This window comes from Simochromis diagramma, unplaced genomic scaffold, assembly GCF_900408965.1.
Source record: "Simochromis diagramma unplaced genomic scaffold, fSimDia1.1 OVJJ01000354.1, whole genome shotgun sequence".
In the NCBI taxonomy this organism is placed as follows: Eukaryota; Metazoa; Chordata; class Actinopteri; order Cichliformes; family Cichlidae; genus Simochromis; species Simochromis diagramma.
Window position 1 is genome coordinate 45,502 of NW_024386926.1, and position 18,791 is coordinate 64,292.

At 47.5% G+C, this 18,791-nt stretch overlaps 2 long non-coding RNA genes across 2 annotated transcripts; one reads left to right on the forward strand and one right to left on the reverse strand.

Moving 5' to 3' along the window:
* The first annotated feature begins 1,610 nt into the window (after window positions 1-1,610).
* LOC120736663 lies at window positions 1,611-10,054 on the forward strand. The gene is made up of 2 exons (XR_005696570.1): window positions 1,611-8,258; window positions 8,292-10,054. It is a non-coding gene; the product is annotated as an uncharacterized LOC120736663 (long non-coding RNA).
* Window positions 10,055-12,430: 2,376 nt separating this feature from the next.
* On the reverse strand, window positions 12,431-16,214 carry LOC120736664. The gene is made up of 3 exons (XR_005696571.1): window positions 15,902-16,214; window positions 13,704-13,708; window positions 12,431-12,441 (listed from the first exon to the last, which is right to left on the reverse strand). It is a non-coding gene; the product is annotated as an uncharacterized LOC120736664 (long non-coding RNA).
* Window positions 16,215-18,791: the final 2,577 nt, after the last annotated feature.

Below are 18,791 nucleotides of genomic sequence, written 5' to 3' on the forward strand. Positions count from 1 at the left end.
GGAGTACACCAGGCACAGACACACGCACACACAGGCAGGTATAGCCAACTTCCACCTTTATTGATGTTTTGTATTTTGACAGCTGACTCAGTCGCACCGTCTGACAGCTCGAGCCCAGCTGATCTCTCCTGGCCGCTCCTCCTCGTCTCACTATAAACACAGCGGAGGAGACCATCATCAGTCCATAAACAATATCAGCTGCTCTTACCGGCCTCGCAGCGCCGCCCCGTTGAGCCTTCCGCTCCACTCCTCCCCTGCAGCTGCGCCCGGGGCCACGCCTCCGCCACACACCCCCACCGGGGGTGTGTGTCGTCTTCTTCACAAATCTGATTTCTATGTTCCCGGCTTCGTATCCGATTGGCTGAATCCGTCCCGAGACTTCGTTGCCGGGGAGCCGTCCGGCCGAGCCAACTCCCCCCCTTGCGAGCGAGAGAGGAAATCGGCCACTGCCATCTGCGCCCCCGGCCTATGGATCACCTTGAACTTAAAGGGCTGCAACGCCAGATACCACCGGGTATCCGGGCGTTGGCATCCTTCATGCGGTGGAGCCACTGCAGCGGGGCGTGGTCCGAACAGAGGGTGAATGAGCGTCCCAGGAGGTAATAGCGCAGGGAGCCGACTGCCCACCGGATGGCCAGGCACTCCTTCTCCACAGTGCTGTACCGGCGCTCGCGCTCCGCCAGCTTCCGGCTGATGAACAGGACAGGGCGGTCGGCCCCCCTCACCTGCTGGGACAAAACGGCTCCCAGCCCTCTGTCCAAGGCGTCAGTCTGCAGAACAAAAGGGAGGGAAAAGTTAGGAGTGTGAAGCAGCGGCTCCCCACAGAGAGCCTTTTTCACCTGCACAAACGCCGCCTGGCACGGCCCCGTCCACTGGACCAGATCCGGGGCACCCTTTCGAGTGAGATCGGTCAGGGGGCTGGTTAGCTGCGCAAACCCCGGCACAAAGCGACGATAGTAACCCGCCAACCCCAAGAACCGTCTCACCTCCTTTTTCGTCCTGGGGCGCGGGCAGGATGCGATAGCCGCCGTCTTCTCCACCTGTGGACGCACCTGCCCGCCCCCCAGGTGGTACCCCAGATACTGCACCTCCCTCCATCCAACCGCGCACTTCTTCAGATTGGCCGTGAGCCCCGCCCCCCTCAGGGACTCCAGGACCGCGGCCACCCGCAGCACATGCTCCGCCCAGGTGTCGCTGTGGATGATCACGTCATCCAGGTAGGCGGCAGCATACGCTGTGTGCGGACGCAGTACCCGGTCCATGAGACGCTGGAAAGTGGCCGGGGCCCCGAACAGGCCAAACGGAAGAGTCACGAACTGGTACAAACCGTACGGAGTGGAGAAGGCCGTTTTCTCCCTGGCCTCGGCAGACAAGGGAATCTGCCAATAGCCCTTGGTTAAGTCCAGTGTTGTGAAAAAGCGGGCCGTGCCTAACCGGTCCAGGAGCTCGTCGACCCGAGGCATGGGGTAGGCATCAAAGCGTGACACTTCGTTCACCCTGCGATAGTCGACACAGAACCGTATAGACCCATCCTTCTTCGCCACCAGAACGATGGGGCTACACCAGGCGCTGTGCGACTCTTCTATTACTCCTGTGACCAGGAGATATTTTATTTTGTATTCTTATGATCACAGTTATAAGCAGAAGTATCAACCATTAATCATTTATCATTGTTGAACCAGTTGACAGAATAATCTTTGAATCACATCTAGGTTATTTTGACTAGAATATTAATCTACACAGATTATCAGTACTTTAATTAGTCTACTGTTGTTCTGTACTATTCTTGTTATTTGCTTAAAGCTGTTTCACAGTTCTGTAACCACTCAGAAGCTTGTGGGTCCTGTTGGACCCTGCCTTAGTTCTATGTTCAGTTCTGCACGTACGCCGGCCTGTAACAACACACACACTTAATAAGAACAGAAAGGTCGTCTTAGGACAGTCTCTCTGAGAGCTACACTATCACAAAATGCACAATGTAATACACACTTGTTTTTTCTCTAAAGTAGCAGTTCATGTCCATATTAGGTAAACTCTCTGAACAGGCCCTGTTTGACATACACACACAATAGACACGAATAGAGATACACACCACACACACACACATCTGGAGGCCATATAGGGGAACTTTCTGAGTTCCCCCTGACTGATACCGATCATGTGACTTGACGTCATCATTGTAATAAAAACCTTGTGACGTGGTTGTTCGGTGGGAGATCAGCGCTTAGAGGCTTGTGCTGCTCATCTTCCCCATATGTACATATGTATAATAAAATCACTATTCTGACATTCACTATATCCCAGTCGTAGTCTCTTCCTCAAAATCCGAACCATGACAACCTGGTGCCGAAATCCCGGTTTGAGGAGGGATATTTTAAGGAGCTTGGCTGACGGCCTAGTGGTGTCAGACGGACGGCCGGGAGCTACACTGAGTGATGGGCCCCGAAATATGAGAGGTAAGCACCGCCTGTTGATGGATCTCCAAAGGTGCCCAATTGGAAAATAGATGCTAAATTAAAGGTTCACTCAGTGGAGCTTCTGTTCGGTCCGTGGTGATTCTGGGGTAATTAGTGTTAGATGTTTGGGGAATATTGTACTGATAAAAGGTACAGCTGTTTATTGGGGGAGCGAATTTTAAGAGGTTTAAGAGGTTATATGAGGTTAAAATAACAAGGTTTTAAGGTGTGTGGAAACAAATAACACGGTTTTAAGGTGTGGAAAACCGATGTGGGTGGCTGGATGCCAGCAGTCACCTGGTTAGTGTAGGGTTTTTGGTTTAATTAATTAGCAGAGACGCGGTCTCGGGTCTCAGGTAATAGACGGGGGCTGAGAGCTCACCGTGAGGCTTTTAAAAACAAGTAAATTTTCTTAGGACGGGGGACGCGGTCCCTTAAGGGCGCAGTTGCTCAGCACTGTGGCGGTGACCCCTGACCTCGGACGCGGGGTCAGGCTTTTTTGCTCGGTTGGTTGCCGGGGAAATTCGAGCATCCCGAATAAACCGGAGCGGTCGACGGGAGACCGCTTCCTTACTGCGCCTGATTGATCGACAGGGTCGCGGACCCGCCTGTAACCTTAACGTTGGGGACTTGTGAACTTTAAGTAAAGCCAAAAGTGTGATCTGGGATATTTCACACGGCTGGTGGAGGTCCTGGTTTTTACCTGACGGGAAGCAGGTATAAATTAACTAGAACTTAGTAATCTGACCGTTTTCAAGGCGGCGTCCTTGAAACGGTAATTGGTCAGAAAGAGCGCGGCTCTGGGCTGAAAGATGCTTTTAAATTAGTGGAAAAATTTAGGAACACCAGCAGAGAAATAGAGAAGTTGTTCTGACATATGGTGTTTTCTTAGGAATTCGGGCGCTCTCGGGAGGGCGTTCCTGAAGCGTGTAATTGATCAGTAAGGCGAGGCCTGGGCTTAGATGCTTTTAAATTAGTCAAAAACTTAGGTGTAACCTCTTCTGGCATAAGACGTCTATGCGGGCCCGTGTGTAAATAGAATATAAATTACGTGTGTGTAGATAAAGTGTAAATTACTTGTTTAAAACTGTCTGTTAAGTTGTCCTGTGGTTGCAGTGTTTTGAGTGTTCTGAAAAAAGGAAAAGCAAAACTCTTTTTCTCTCACTGAGAGGGGACGGTGTGTGTGTGTATTTCTTCTTAGGAGAAGGAGGGGGCTGTGTGTGTGTGTGAGACAGGAAGTGTGCATGCCCATATAAGAGAGATGAGGAAAACTCTGGCCAGACAGAGCGTAGGAAAAAAAAAGGAAAAGTGTCTCTCTCTCTTTCTCTGTCTCAGGCAGCAGCAAGGAGGGGGGCGTCTAACCCCGCAGTGTGTGTATGAGCAGAGAGGGACAGAGAGGGGGGCAGCGTGTGTGTCCAGTTGATAGTAGAGGAAAGGTGCAAATTTTTTCTCTTTCTTTGGTGATGAGTGAGCATGAAGCGAATGCAGCTTTTAAGAAAAGAAATGAAAATGACAATAATGCTATGCTTTAGTGTGCCAATACAGGTTACAGATGAATAGAGGTGGACTTCTCTCAACCTGGAATTTTGAGTACGGCGCCAAAACCATTAGAGTAGTAGAATTGGGAGAAAACAGGCCAGATTTTGGCTTAAAACTTTACAGCTTGACCTGGCACTTGTCCCCATCCTGAGAAGAAGCTCAAAGGACAGTTAATCGTCTGATGAAGACCAATAGAACATCGTGACCACTTGAGAAGAATTTACAAGCAGTCAAAAGACAGTGCAACTGAACTGTTGACCCTGAAACCAAAAATTGACATGCACTCTGAGTTACAGGCTGGACAGTCGAACGGTGGGAAGCACTGGACACTGATTGTCAGATTTGCCATGCTTGGAGTAATCTTGAAGAGACAGAAAAGAAGAAACCACGTGATGGAAAATGCACGGTGGACTGCAGGCTGGTAAGAACAGTGTGACATGACACTGAATGTGATATTTTGCCAGGCTGGGACTTAATCCAGAAGGAAGATACTGAAGAGAAACAGAGAGGAAACGAACTGTGTTTGTTGGTGAATTCAGGACCACAGATGGACACTGAGAGAAGAGGACGGAACCAGTGAGAGGTGAAGCTTGACTGTAAGAATACAGGGTATAATTAGATTGAAACGAAAGCCTGAACTCATGATGGTGTTTAGAGATGTCCACCAGAAAACTAAAAGAGGTAAACAAAAGAAGATAAAATAAAGAGATACAATAACTGACAATTACATAAGTGAATGGAAAACACACATACACAAAGTGTTACATGTGCAATTATGTTCTTCTAGAGAATCAGAAGGGAGATAGTTTTGAATTAAGAAATCAGTGACACGATGCATGAATTAATTCTGACTGTAACATATGGAGGCAATGAAGAAAGCAGCTTACACGCACTGAACATTAACAAAATACATAGGAACAGCAATGAAGATCTGCTTACACGTATACACATGACATAAGCTGGTATTGCTGACCAGAGAAGGGAACCTGGTAGTTTAAGTGCTCATGACAGTAATAAAATGTCTCAGTTGTGTTTCTACAGGAGGAATATAAACAGAACTGGATCAATTCTCCACGTACAGCAGTCGGAAGGAAAAACCTATGGGTTAATTTGACTGGATCTGATAAGGCAAGTTTCTGGTTGAATTGTTTACAGCGCCATGTCTCCACAAACCTGACAAAGTGGGGCCCTAACTTCTGGCAGAGGACCAGGAATGCTGTTAATAAGGTGGGAGTTTAAAAATTTGGGTTGACAAATTGGGGAAAGAAAACTGACGGTTTAACTGGAGAATTATGAAGGAGTCTGACACGCTGCAAAAGCAACATATGCAAATTCACATACACAAGCAGAAAACGCATTAACCCTACAAAGACAAGACAAGCCCACGATGATTAATGCATAGACATTGATTAAACCTGGCTTTGAACACAAAGAAAAATAAAAAAAACAGCTTGCTGTTTGTATGAGTGATAGAATGGTGTGAATGGTTAATAAAAAACATTTGAGTATGTTGAATCTAGGCATGTTAAAGTGCATAAAGTGCAAATTGTGCGGTTTTATTTAGATTTTCAGTGTATTGAGGAGGTGGAATTATGTGGTGATGACTGACTGATTCTGTCAGTTAGGTTTGGGTGGTTGTTGTTTTTGTTTTTAAATAGAGGGAGTTTTAGGAGACAGGGACATGTCCGAGAGGGGCCCATTATTTTTGTAACAGTGCACTCAAAGAAAACCTGTCAGGTGATTTTGTTTTGTTTTTGTGTTTTCATGAGCTAATAATCAGCTCTCTTTTTCTCATTTTTGTTCTAAGCAGGCCTGCAACAGCACAGCACAAATTAATAGCTACCGGTGGGGATCTGATTAGGTCGTAAGTCCCTGTCTAAAGGATTGTCGCGATTCAATCCAGTCAAAAACATAAGGAACTATTTTCCTATGGAAAATAAATATGAAGAAGGAGAATAGGTTTGATTTTTTTGATTTCTAGAAGTACTGGCTATAATGTAGGCGTACACCTACAGTTATTACATAGATTTATTTTTGGGATAAAGGGGAGAGCTTAAAAAGGAGATGATTTCTTCTATATACATATTGCATTCTGTGCCTTTAAAGGAGTTGTGGCTCAATTCATCTCTTGAGGGTCACGAGCCTTTGGCTGGCGCTATGATTGGCCAATCTACTGTGAGGAGGATATGAGTCATTGCAGGATTGCACGCGCTTACAGACACAGAGTCCACGAGAGCATTGATTCCAGGCAAAAGGCCTCAAATTCGTTTAGCTTTTAACTGAACTTAAAGACGGACCAAAGAGGAAGGAAAGCATAGATTTTGGTTAAGTCTGATAAACTAGAATTAGAATGTATTGTTACATTAAAAGGAGCCAAATGAAATAAAAAGAGTTATATCAAAACAGGTTATAACATAGGAAATGTGAGGTTAAAGTGAAGTTAGTGTTAACACACAGGAGTTGTTTCAGGGTAGCATTTAGCTATGATGAAATTTATGCAGGAGCAATTGCTTATATGCTTCGACTCAATTGATTAAAGTGGAAATGGGGTTTTGTTTTCTTTGCAGTAGATCTCGGGACCACAAGGGAGGGTTAGAGCGAGGACACAACCTATGGCGCTAAATAATAGAACATCATCACCATTGCATTAATAATATAATTTAATTTGGAGGTTTAAACAGGGTGTGTCTTTCAGAAAGACTAAGGTGCATTCTTTTACTAAGCTCTTAGTGGGGGTTCTTGATGAAAACATTTATTCAGCCTCTGGTCGGGTAAAAGGTCAGAAGGGCAACGGGTGAATTGATTGGGAGACCATTTGAGGACGACACATGCAATGGAGTAATCTAGGATTAGCTCATTAGGATCAAACACAATTTCAAGTAGGTAATACTGTTACCATCATCATGTCTGGTTTATTGAGTGGGTTGAGAACTGATACATGGATGACTGTATTAGTATTGTTTTGGGGAACGTGTTAGCAGGAGCAAATAGGATCCTGCACCCAGAGTCGAAATGACTGTAATTCAATGAGGGAAGCTAGGAGACTTTTGTTTTGTTTTATTTTGGGGGTTTCTGAACTATGGGGAAGGTTTTACCCTCCCACCAAGTTTTAGAGTTGGTATTTTTTATCTATAAGAGAAAGGATATTCAGCGACAAGTCCGAAGACCCAGGCTTCTTTTTATTTACTTTTGATTTTTGATTTACATTTTGAACAGTGCACTGATTTTTGTTTCTGAATCTTTTCTTTAAGCAGATCTGCACACCGGAAATTACAAGCATTACACGTCGGCGAGAAAATTGTTGTAAGTGAGTTTCTCCGCATTGAAATGGGTTCTGGAGGAAGCACTTGTGGGGACCATTAGAAACGAGAGCCCCTGTCTAAAAAAAAAGGATTCAGCGAGGTAATCCGATCTCAAGTTCTTGTTTTTCTTTTGGAAATGACGTCATTTTGCTGAGGGCGGAAATCTAAATGCGGCGATGTTTTCCACTATCAGCAAAGAAAGAAAGAATGGATGAATGAATGAATGAACGGATGAAAGACTGGAAATAAAACAAACGGACTGACTGGTAAAGGATGACAAGACTTGACTACGACTTAAGGTTAACCTCCACCTAGATAGAACAAGAGGGTGGATGAATTTATGTGTGTTTCTTTTTACAGGAGTAGAAGGATGACAAAATATTCAAGGATGAGTGAACTTTTAAATGCCATTTTTGTGTCTTGTGTTGCTTACAGAGGTAACTGCGCAGCGTTAATATATATATATTCTTCTTTACAGCGTTACAGTTCTTAATGTTTTCTTCTGACAGGAGATCTTTTATAGCACCTCTGGAATGTGGATGCCTGACTGCGGTCAATGTGCTGCTAATGTTTGCTTTGCTTTGGTAAGAATGGGGGCAGTAGAAAACAGACAAGTGACATGAAAACAAAGAATAATAATAAAACAAGTAATAATAACAAATAACTAATTTGGGGACAGTTTGACCTAGAGCTCACTAACTGGCCATTAGGGGGCTCTGAGTGATAAACTAGTGAAGTAACATTGCCCAAGTGTGAATAGAATGAATTGCGGCAATAATAGTGATTTAATGATTGGAGAAAACCTGAACATGATACTTGTCTGTTTTGCTGAATCTTTTATTACTCTTATGATTTACAGGGGGTTGTAAATGAGCTGTTTGATTTAACAGATTTGCTTTTTAGGTACATTGGGAGTTGAAGGAGCTTAACATGTAACTGCTGACTAAGGTTTTTACACAGGGTTACAGCTTGGCGGGAGAGTGTTTTGGAGAAGATGGGTAATGTTTTTGTGCAGCTTCCAGTGGGGAGATTGCAAATACAACTAGAACTATTAATTGTGACTAATCAAAACTAACCTGAAACTGAGGAGGTTTTAGATAAGGAAGAATTAAATCGGATATGAAGTGCATCCGCTCTTTGATTGCAGGTGTGACCATGAAGAGTTTTGGTACATATTGCAGGTGGTTGCTCATTATAGAATTGTGCTCAGGTTCATAAGGTAAAAGCTATATAAGGGGTCTATGATTTCGTTCGGGTTTTAATAATTTAGGTATGACTAAATTAGAGGTTTTTTGACAATTTAGAGAACCAGTGAGGACCATAATTAGATGATCAGAAACTGAGTACTACATTTAAATGGAAGTTGGAATTAAGAATGCCCAATTTGTTTTGATGTCTGTTGTTTACTTTTATACACACATTGCAAATGTGCTTATAACGAGCTGGCACTTAGTCTATGAAGGTCAGTAGATAACAATATTAGCAGATTAGGGGTAGGAAGAGAGGTGTGTAGGCTTTCTGTCTTTTGCAGAGGAGGGAGGATCCTTTGCAGCAGAGATAGATACAGTGACGGCCGAGACACCACCTGGGTCCAAGGCTCATGGCGTTTGGGCTCCGGGTAGTCCCCTCGAAAAGATGGGTCCCATTAACACAGCAATAACCATGAAGGGGTGGCGGAAATCCAGGAACACCAGACCAACGAGGGTGAATGAGCTGAGGGTAGCTCAGGGAAAGGCGTATTCCAAGTCACAACGCGGGTGGTAAACAGAGGCAGAATAATCCTCTGCAACGTGGCTGGCTCGCTCAGTAGTCTACCTGGCGAGTCGAAGAATGAAGAATCCGAGGGCGTTTCTTCACTCCAAGAGGAGGTGGCAAGGAGGCCTGAAGCGTGACAGGCTGAAACTTGAGTCTGAAGCTAAAAGAACAGCTGGGTTGTGGGACAATTGGAAAACTAACGAGGTGTTGGGGTTGATAAGTGTCATAACGTGTTTGTTTGGTTTGGAGACAAATCCTGGTGTGAGTTGGGCTGGCAAGCCAGCCCAAAGAGGAGGAATGTGACCAGGAGATATTTTATTTTGTATTCTTATGATCACAGTTATAAGCAGAAGTATCAACCATTAATCATTTATCATTGTTGAACCAGTTGACAGAATAATCTTTGAATCACATCTAGGTTATTTTGACTAGAATATTAATCTACACAGATTATCAGTACTTTAATTAGTCTACTGTTGTTCTGTACTATTCTTGTTATTTGCTTAAAGCTGTTTCACAGTTCTGTAACCACTCAGAAGCTTGTGGGTCCTGTTGGACCCTGCCTTAGTTCTATGTTCAGTTCTGCACGTACGCCGGCCGGTAACAACACACACACTTAATAAGAACAGAAAGGTCGTCTTAGGACAGTCTCTCTGAGAGCTACACTATCACAAAATGCACAATGTAATACACACTTGTTTTTTCTCTAAAGTAGCAGTTCATGTCCATATTAGGTAAACTCTCTGAACAGGCCCTGTTTGACATACACACACAATAGACACGAATAGAGATACACACCACACACACACACATCTGGAGGCCATATAGGGGAACTTTCTGAGTTCCCCCTGACTGATACCGATCATGTGACTTGACGTCATCATTGTAATAAAAACCTTGTGACGTGGTTGTTCGGTGGGAGATCAGCGCTTAGAGCCTTGTACTGCTCATCTTCCCCATATGTACATATGTATAATAAAATCACTATTCTGACATTCACTATATCCCAGTCGTAGTCTCTTCCTCAAAATCCGAACCATGACACTCCCATCCTCAGCATTTCCGCCAATTCCCTCTGCACGATTTTCCGCTTATGCTCCGGGAGCCTGTAGGGCCGTGAACGCACCGTCACGCCGGGCTGCGTCATGAAATGGTGCTCGATGAGGGACGTCCGGCCGTGCAGGGGGGAGAACTCATCCGCAAAACGCTGTTGCAACGCGACAACATCCGCTCTCTGGGCCTGTGTGAGATGGTCATCACAAGGGAGGGAGGTGGGAATGATAGAATTTGGCACCTCAGGCCCCAACTCATCTCTCTCCTTCACCAAGCTCACCAGAGAAGCGGTTTCAACCTCACGCCACAGTTTGAGGAGATTGAGGTGATAAATCTGCGTGGCTCCTCCCCTGTCCGACCGAGCGACCTCATAGTCCACGTCCCCGACTCGCCGTGTGACCACAAAGCGTCCTTGCCACTTGGCGAGCAACTTTTAGCTGGAAGTAGGGAGTAATACAAGCACTTTATCTCCCGGTGAAAATTGCCTGAGTCTAGCCCCTCTGTCATACAGGCGTTGCTGACGCTGCTGAGCCTGGAGCAAATTCTCCCGTGACAACCTCCCCAAAGTGTGGAGTTTTGCTCTCAGGTCCAACACGTACTGAATCTCATTTTTGGCGGGGCTCGGACCGTCCTCCCAGCTTTCTTTAATCAGGTCAAGCACCCCACGTGGCCTCCTGCCGAACAGCAGTTCAAAGGGAGAAAATCCCGTGGAGGCCTGGGGCACCTCCCGCACTGCGAATAACAGAGGGTCTAGCCAGTGATCCCAATCGCGTTCATCCTCGTTAATGAACTTCCGAATCATGGACTTTAAAGTCTTATTCAGCCGCTCCATCAGCCCGTCAGTCTGAGGGTGGTAGACGCTGGTCCGAATAGATTTAATGCCCAGTAATTCGTACAGTTCCCGCAGTGTACGAGACATAAACGACGTGCCCTGGTCAGTCAGTATCTCTTTCGGGATCCCGACTCGGGAGATGACCTGAAACAGTGCCTGTGCCACACTCTTTGCAGAGATGGTGCGCAGCGGAACTGCTTCCGGGTACCGCGTTGCGTAATCCACCAGGACTAACACAAAGCGGTAGACGCGTGCATTCCGGTGTGAAACGGCCCGATGAGGTCCATGCCGATGCGCTCAAACGGGACCTCAATGAGGGGGAGAGGGCGCAGAGGCGCTTTCGGTATGGCCGGCTGGTTAACAAGCTGGCAGTCCGGGCAGGACGCGCACCAGCGGCGCACATCCGCTCCGATGCCCGGCCAATAAAATCGTGCCGTTATTCGCTCCAAAGTTTTCTCGTAGCCCATATGCCCTGCCATGGGGTTATAGTGGGCCGCCTGGAAAAGCGTTTCCTGGCGGCCCTGCGGCACCAACAACTGGGTGTGTGTTTCCTCTGTCTGAGTGTCACGACTCACTCGATATAATTGGTCATTTAATAAGACGAAACGCGGGTAGGTCTGCGCGGCCTCAGGGCGCACCACGTGACCATCAATAGCCATCACTTGGTCAAAGGCTGAGCGTAGGGTGTCGTCACGAGACTGCTCCAGTGGGAAATCACCCATGGGGGACACTTCCGGGGCCGGCGGGACGTCCCGTGAGGGACCCGCCAGCTCCTCCCCCCCGGAGTCGGTGTCGGACGACCCCGCGTCACCGCTGAATGCCGCGCACACGCTACACCCCGCTTCCGGTCGTGATCGCACCCCCGCGTACTGCCCCAGTAGCTGATGATACCCCGGCCAATTGGTACCCAGAATCAGGGGGTGCGACAGGCGCGGGCTAACCGCCGCCGTTACTCTATGTGTTTTGCCCTTATATTTTAACAACAGCGGCACTATGGGATACCTGTGAACATCACCATGCACACACCTCACCTCCACCCATTCTGCCTCCAGCAATGCCCCGGGGCGAACCAAGCTTTGGTGTACGAGGGTCTGCGTGCAGCCCGTGTCCACCAACGCCTGGCGTATACCCCCTCGAGTCCTTACCGGAATACTGTATGTCCCTCCTGGATCGGGGGAGGGTGCTGGGGCGCCAGCAACGCGAAACACCTGCCCCACTTCCATGAGCGGACAATCCCTCCTCAGGTGCCCTGGCTGCCCGCACTTCCAACACTCCGGCCCCGGCGTCTGTGCGGCCCTCCGTGGCTCGGGGGCGGCTCTACTTGGCTCGGCTCCCCTGGACGGCACCAACGCCGCGAAAGGGTTAGTGGGGCTCAGCGCCGGCAGCCGCTCTGCCTGCCCTGGTGCCGGCACACGGCGTCTCGGGGCCGGCACTGGGGCCTGTTTGTTCGGCCTCCGTCCGGCGTCCCCGGGTTCCCCTGCTCCAGCGGCAAGGTGGTCTTCCGCTAGCGTCACCGCTACATCCAGGCTTGCGGGCCGGTGGCACAGGACCCATCTCGCCGTCTCCGCTGGCAATCCCTCCGTGAACTGCTCCAGCACCACCTTGTCCACCAGCTTCGTCTCGCGCCCCGATGCTCCCGGCTGCAGCCGCGTCGCACAGCTGCCGGGCCCAGGCGAATGGTCGGTCCGTTGTAGCCAGCCGACAGGCCCGGAACCGCCCGCGATGGTCTTCGGTGGTGAGCCCCAGCCTGTCCACCACCGCCCGGCTCACGTCCGGGAAGCTGCTCCTCGACGCCGGAGGCAGACTCAGGGCCGCTGTTTGTGCCTCCCCGGACAGCAGGGGGAGCAGCCGCGGAGCCCACTCCTCCCGCGGCCACTGGCAAGCCTCCGCCGTGGCACGGAAGGTCTCCAAAAAAACTTGTGGGTCGTCCCCGTCCCCCATCCGGGGCACCGCCACCGACAGTGGCGAGGGCTTCGGCGTGGCAGCGGCCCCGACCAGCCGTTCCAGAACTTGCGTCTGTCGGTCCGTCTGCTCCCGCAGCGCGGCCAGGTGGGCACGCATGTCGGCCGCCTGATCCCCGCTCATCGTCGCCATCTCCGCCAGCATCTGCGCCAAGAATTGCAGAGGCTGGGCGGGTGGCGTGGCCTGTGGGTCGGACATTTCCCCACCGGCACTGTCCTGGGTTTCGGCACCACCTGTGGAGTACACCAGGCACAGACACACGCACACACAGGCAGGTATAGCCAACTCCCACCTTTATTGATGTTTTGTATTTTGACAGCTGACTCAGTCGCACCGTCTGACAGCTCGAGCCCAGCTGATCTCTCCTGGCCGCTCCTCCTCGTCTCACTATAAACACAGCGGAGGAGACCATCATCAGTCCATAAACAATATCAGCTGCTCTTACCGGCCTCGCAGCGCCGCCCCGTTGAGCCTTCCGCTCCACTCCTCCCCTGCAGCTGCGCCCAGGGCCACGCCTCCGCCACAGTTACATTGAATGAATGTAAATGGATCGATGTTATTGTGACAGATTGTTGTTTTGTGTGTCTGCAGCCTGTCAGGCTGTCTGATCACAGAGGAAGGCTGTACTTCTCTGGCCTCAGCTCTGAGCTCCAACCCCTCCCATCTGAGAGAGCTGGACCTGAGTTACAATCATCCAGGTGACTCAGGAATGAAGCTGCTGTCGGCTGGACTGAAGGATCCAGGCTGGAGACTGGACACTCTCAGGTATGAAGAATGTCTGATAGAGGAGGAAGAGCTGGAAACATTTCCTGTGTCTTTCACTCACTTCCTGTTTGTTTCCTGCAGATGACACATGAACAATCACACATGCAGGAATATTTTCAGGGACAGACACACTAGTCTTGCTGGATAGAACGTGGATATTTATGTAGGGGGTCTCCAAGGAATCTGTTTGCAGGAACATCTAGGTCACAGGTGTACCTGAGATAGATGCCAGTGTACCTAATAAAGTGTCAGCTAACATTTGGAAATGGAAGCTTAAATAATGACAAACTCTACATTCACAGCTGAATTCACAATAATTTTTTTTCTCAAGTGCACATTTTTCTGTTATTCTCAAACAACAAAATGAGAATGAAATATTGATTCTAACAGGGCCCATAAACAGCATTAGCTTAGCAGCATTAGCTTATCAGAGTTTCCATCATGGTCACACAAATCCTTAGCAGAGCAAAGTGGCCTACTTAGCAATAGCTGCTCAAGTCGTATAAAGCAAGGGAAAACAGTATTAACATTAGCTGCTAATGGCAGCTTACTTAGCATAAACTCTTCACATCTTTATAATACAAGGGAAAGGAGTCACTCATGGAAGCCTATTGAGCATTAACGTCTCACATCATTATAACACAAGAGAAAAGGGTATTAGCGTTAGCTACTAATGCTTATTCACCTCAAATTAGCTTTAGCTGCTAATGGTAGCCTACTTAGCATTAACTCCTCACTAATATAATGCAAATTCACCTCAAATTAGCACTAGCTGCTCACATTGTTAAAAGGGAAGAGAAAACAATATTAGCATTAGCTGCTAATAATTATTCACCCCTAATTAGAGTAAGCCGCTAAAAGCAGCCTGCTTACCATTAACTCCTCACATTGTTGTTACCCAACGGAAAAGAGTATTAGTATTAGCTACTATCATTTTTAATAAGTAAGAGAAAATAGTGTTATTGGATAATGCTAACTCACATTAAATTAGCATTAGCTATTTGCAATTGCATGATGATAGAGGTTTGATCCTTAGTAGTCTGTAAAGACTCTGTGTGCCTTCCAGAGTGCTCTGGCATGCACACAGCACTTGGGGTCATGAGAGAGGTCGTACCCTCTCTTACTGATTTATGGTGTAGGACAGGGGTCTCAAACTCAATTTAGCTGGGGGCCGCTGCAGGCAGAGTCTGGGTGAGGCTGGGCCGCATTAGGTTTTCCACAAGAAAGGCATGGTTAAAAAAATTCCAATCTTCTCAAATCTCTTTATTTTTATTTTTTAACACAAAATATGAAAAATAAATAAACAAATTAAGAATTAATAAGAAAATAAATCAATCTGTAATACATAAATAAAACAATAATAAGATATTTTTAGTCAGTGAACTTGTGTGTTTCTTTCAGTCTTCTATATCTGCTGTATTTAGATTGAAATGTCTGTATTAACAGTTCTATAACCTTCTTCTGAACATGAATGGAACACTGTAGAAAATGAACTGTTCTTCTGAACATGGCTTCTCTTGCCTACTCCTTGCTGCTAGAGACCTGGCAGCGTTTCCTCTCGCATAGCCGAGCCAGATTTGGCCTGAGGGAGGAAGCAGTTGCGACCCTCAGTATGTCTTGAAGATGATCATCCGTAAGTCTGGACCTGTACTTGGACTTATTGAAGTTCAAAGTGGAGAAGAGCTTTTGGCACAAGTATGTGCTACCAAAAAAGGCACATGGTCCGCTTGAACATTCGGGAAAGCCGAGGGAAACTAGGGCTAAATCCTCTCAAAAATTGTCCAAGCTTGTCTGCTTTTCCACTCACCTCCCTGAACTTTGCTTTGAGTTCAGAGTTGCACTGCAGCTCAATGAGCTCCATTGAAGCACAGAAGGGGCATCTTGCACATCAAAGGAGAAGGGTCCGCAAAAATGTGAAAGGTGGCTCTGTGTGTCTTGAAGTCAGCAAATCTGTGATCAAATTCCTCCTGTAGCCTCAAAATGACATCAACATACTCGTCAGCACTGAATGGTGTGCCTGCATCCACGAGTGCCTTGCATGCTGGGAAATGGCTAAGATTTGTCTGAGAGAGCTGAGCTTTCCAGAGCGCCAGTTTTGTGGAGAATGCTCTCACGTTGTCATAGGCAGCACTGACAAGTTGCCCCTGGCCTTGTAACGTCTTGTTCAGGACATTAAGCTCATGTGTCATATCAACAAGAAAAGCTGAGTCCATGAGCCATTTGGGATCAGTTAGCACAGGAACACTAACTCCATCCTTCTCCATGAAGGCTTCACTTCTGCTCTCAACTCAAGAAGTCTCTTTAATACATTTCCCCTGCTGAGCCAACGTACCTCAGTGAAGTCGAGCACATCCCCATATTCTGACTCCATTTCCTCTAAAAAAGCACAGAACCTTCGGTGCTTTAAGCCCCTGGATCTGATTTGGGTTGATGCATTTCACAACAATAGACATCACATTGTCAAACTTCAGGCATTTGCTGCAAAGGACCTGCTGATGGATGATGCAGTGCAGAGCAATGGCCTCCTCCACGCCTTCCTCTTCCAGTTTGTTTTGTGGCCACCAGTCCATTTTTTCCTCCCTGTCATTGATGGCGCTCCATCTGTTGTTATTCCAACAAACCTCTTCCATGGCAAACCAACATTCTCAATGGCATCACACAGCTTGTAAATATCTGCTGAGCGGTGGTCTGGCTATGCATTGGAATTACTGTGAGCAGCTCCTCCATCACTTCAAAACTGTCATCAACACCACGGACATACATTGGGAGCTGGGCAGTGTCGGTGATGTCTGTGGTCTCATCAAGAGCGACTGAGTATACACTGAAACATTTGGCTTTCTCACACAGTTGGTCATAAATGTCACTTGACAGGTCAGAAATGCGATCTGCTGCGGTGTTGGCAGAAAGGCTGATGTTGCTAAACTGACCTTTCTTTCCCGGACAGACTATATTTGCAGCCTGCAATATGCACTTTTAGACAAATGCACCTTCTGTGAATGGCTTCCCTGCTTTAGCAATCATCTCACTAACCACGTGGCCTCCGACTGCTGCATTATTCTCTTTGGTTGCTTTCTTGGAGAAATCTTGCTGTCTCAGTAGATCTGTTTTAAGACTGGCAACCCGGTTCGCTCTCTCGTCTCCCTGGTATTTTGCATCCAGCTCAGCATGTCTAGTTTGTGTAATGACGTTTCAAATTGTATTCCTTGTGCAGCGCAACTTTCTCTGTGCAAATAAGACAGGTCGGGGTGCCCCTGTGCTCAACAAAGAAATATTGCATTGCCCACTTTTCCTGAAATTGTCGGTGCTCATCACCAACCTTTCTCTTCACCGCAGCTTTGAAAAAAGACATGTTTGGGGCTATGTGACATTTATAATTCTACTTGGTGTCACTGTCGCATTGAAGTTTCAATCAAGCGTTTAGCCGACGGACGGGGAACGTCTCAACGCGTAGAGAACGTCATTTCTGCTTCTTTTTCTTGCAACCGTAGCACGGCGATCGGCAGATAAAAAGCCGGTAGCAGTCTCCTTTGTTTTTACGCTCGATGTTCACGTCTTTCATGATGACACGAACACCGTGGCGTTTGCAGATGGTAGAAAGTGCAGGGATAGCGAGCGCAAAAGAGGCGACTGCTCACGGCGCCGGGCTGTTGTTACAGGAGAAAGAAGCGGAAATGACACCGTGACATATAACAAATAACATCAGCTGTTTCTGATGTTAGTTGTTTTGACTGCTTTTACATTATATTGAAATATATGTAATGTTCATGTTTGCTGCAAGTGCAACGCAGTGATGCAAATAAAAACATCGAGCACAAATTACGGTGCGACCCTATAATTAGTCCGGGTTACCGGGGACTGTTGTTGCCGATGAACAGGTGTCGCTATGTGGACTGCAGACAAATTGGGCTAGCACTGAGTTCATTGACTTTTCTTTTATCCCGCCGCCTACGCATCACTGTGAGAGTTAATATGAGATCTCTCTCTGTGGAAAAATAACTTTAAATCCCACTGACGTGTGTATAAATCTATATACGTATAATGTCCCGCCTGGGCAGCAACTAAAAAAAACAAATTTTTTTGAAGTGTTGTGAACGCAGCGCGCGGGGGCGATGTCGGCGTTTGCCCATAGAAAAGGAAGGAGCCACCAGGCACAGGAAAGAAAGAAACACTCAGGGCAACGCGTGCTGGAACTTTTGACTCGTGGAAATGTTTTGCCCGGCTTGCATCAAGCCGGCGGGCTGGTGGGCCTGAGAATCCATATCCCACCCTGAGGGGTGGGTTAATTCAGCTCCAGTCACAACAACACTGTAAAGTGTCGTACATGTATCAAACTGACATTACATTTTCCATATTAAGGTGGGGCAAAAAACTATCGTCCTGCGGGCGGCTCAATTGGCCCCGCGGCCGCGAGTTTGAGACCCTGTGTAGGAGGACCCTACGCTGTTCTGTGAAGTATAGAGAAGCACTTTGTGGGGACCACTGGACTCTTAGCAACACTTTGGGTCACAGGGTCACATCTGGAACCACACACACCAAACAGAACACACACGCAAACACGAGCACAAACACACACGCCACACCACACTCAAACGCGAAACGGCACACAACTACGCACACACTCGCACACCGCACACACACACACACAACACACACACACACACACGCACACACGCAACACACACACACATACTCGCACACACTCGCACAACGCAGCACACCGACACACACACTCACACCACACCACACACACACACTCGAGCACACACACACACACACACACACGCACACACTCGCACACACACATCCACACACACACACACACCACACTCGCACACACACACACACACACACACACACTCGCACACACACACACACTATGCACAGACTGGTACTCTTTGTTCATACCTGTGTAAGACGTCATATGTTAATGAACTTGTGCATATTCATGTAAGCTCAATAAAGAGCAGTGTTACGAGGGAGCAGACGAGAGCGACTGAGGTCAAGTGAAGGAACGGCGCTGTCACAGTTCTCTCCCTCATCAATTGTCTGCTCCAGCGGGTGGTCCTTTGCTAGACGACCCATCACCAGCTTCTTCCCCTGGTTAACAGTACGTGGTAGAATCCACTT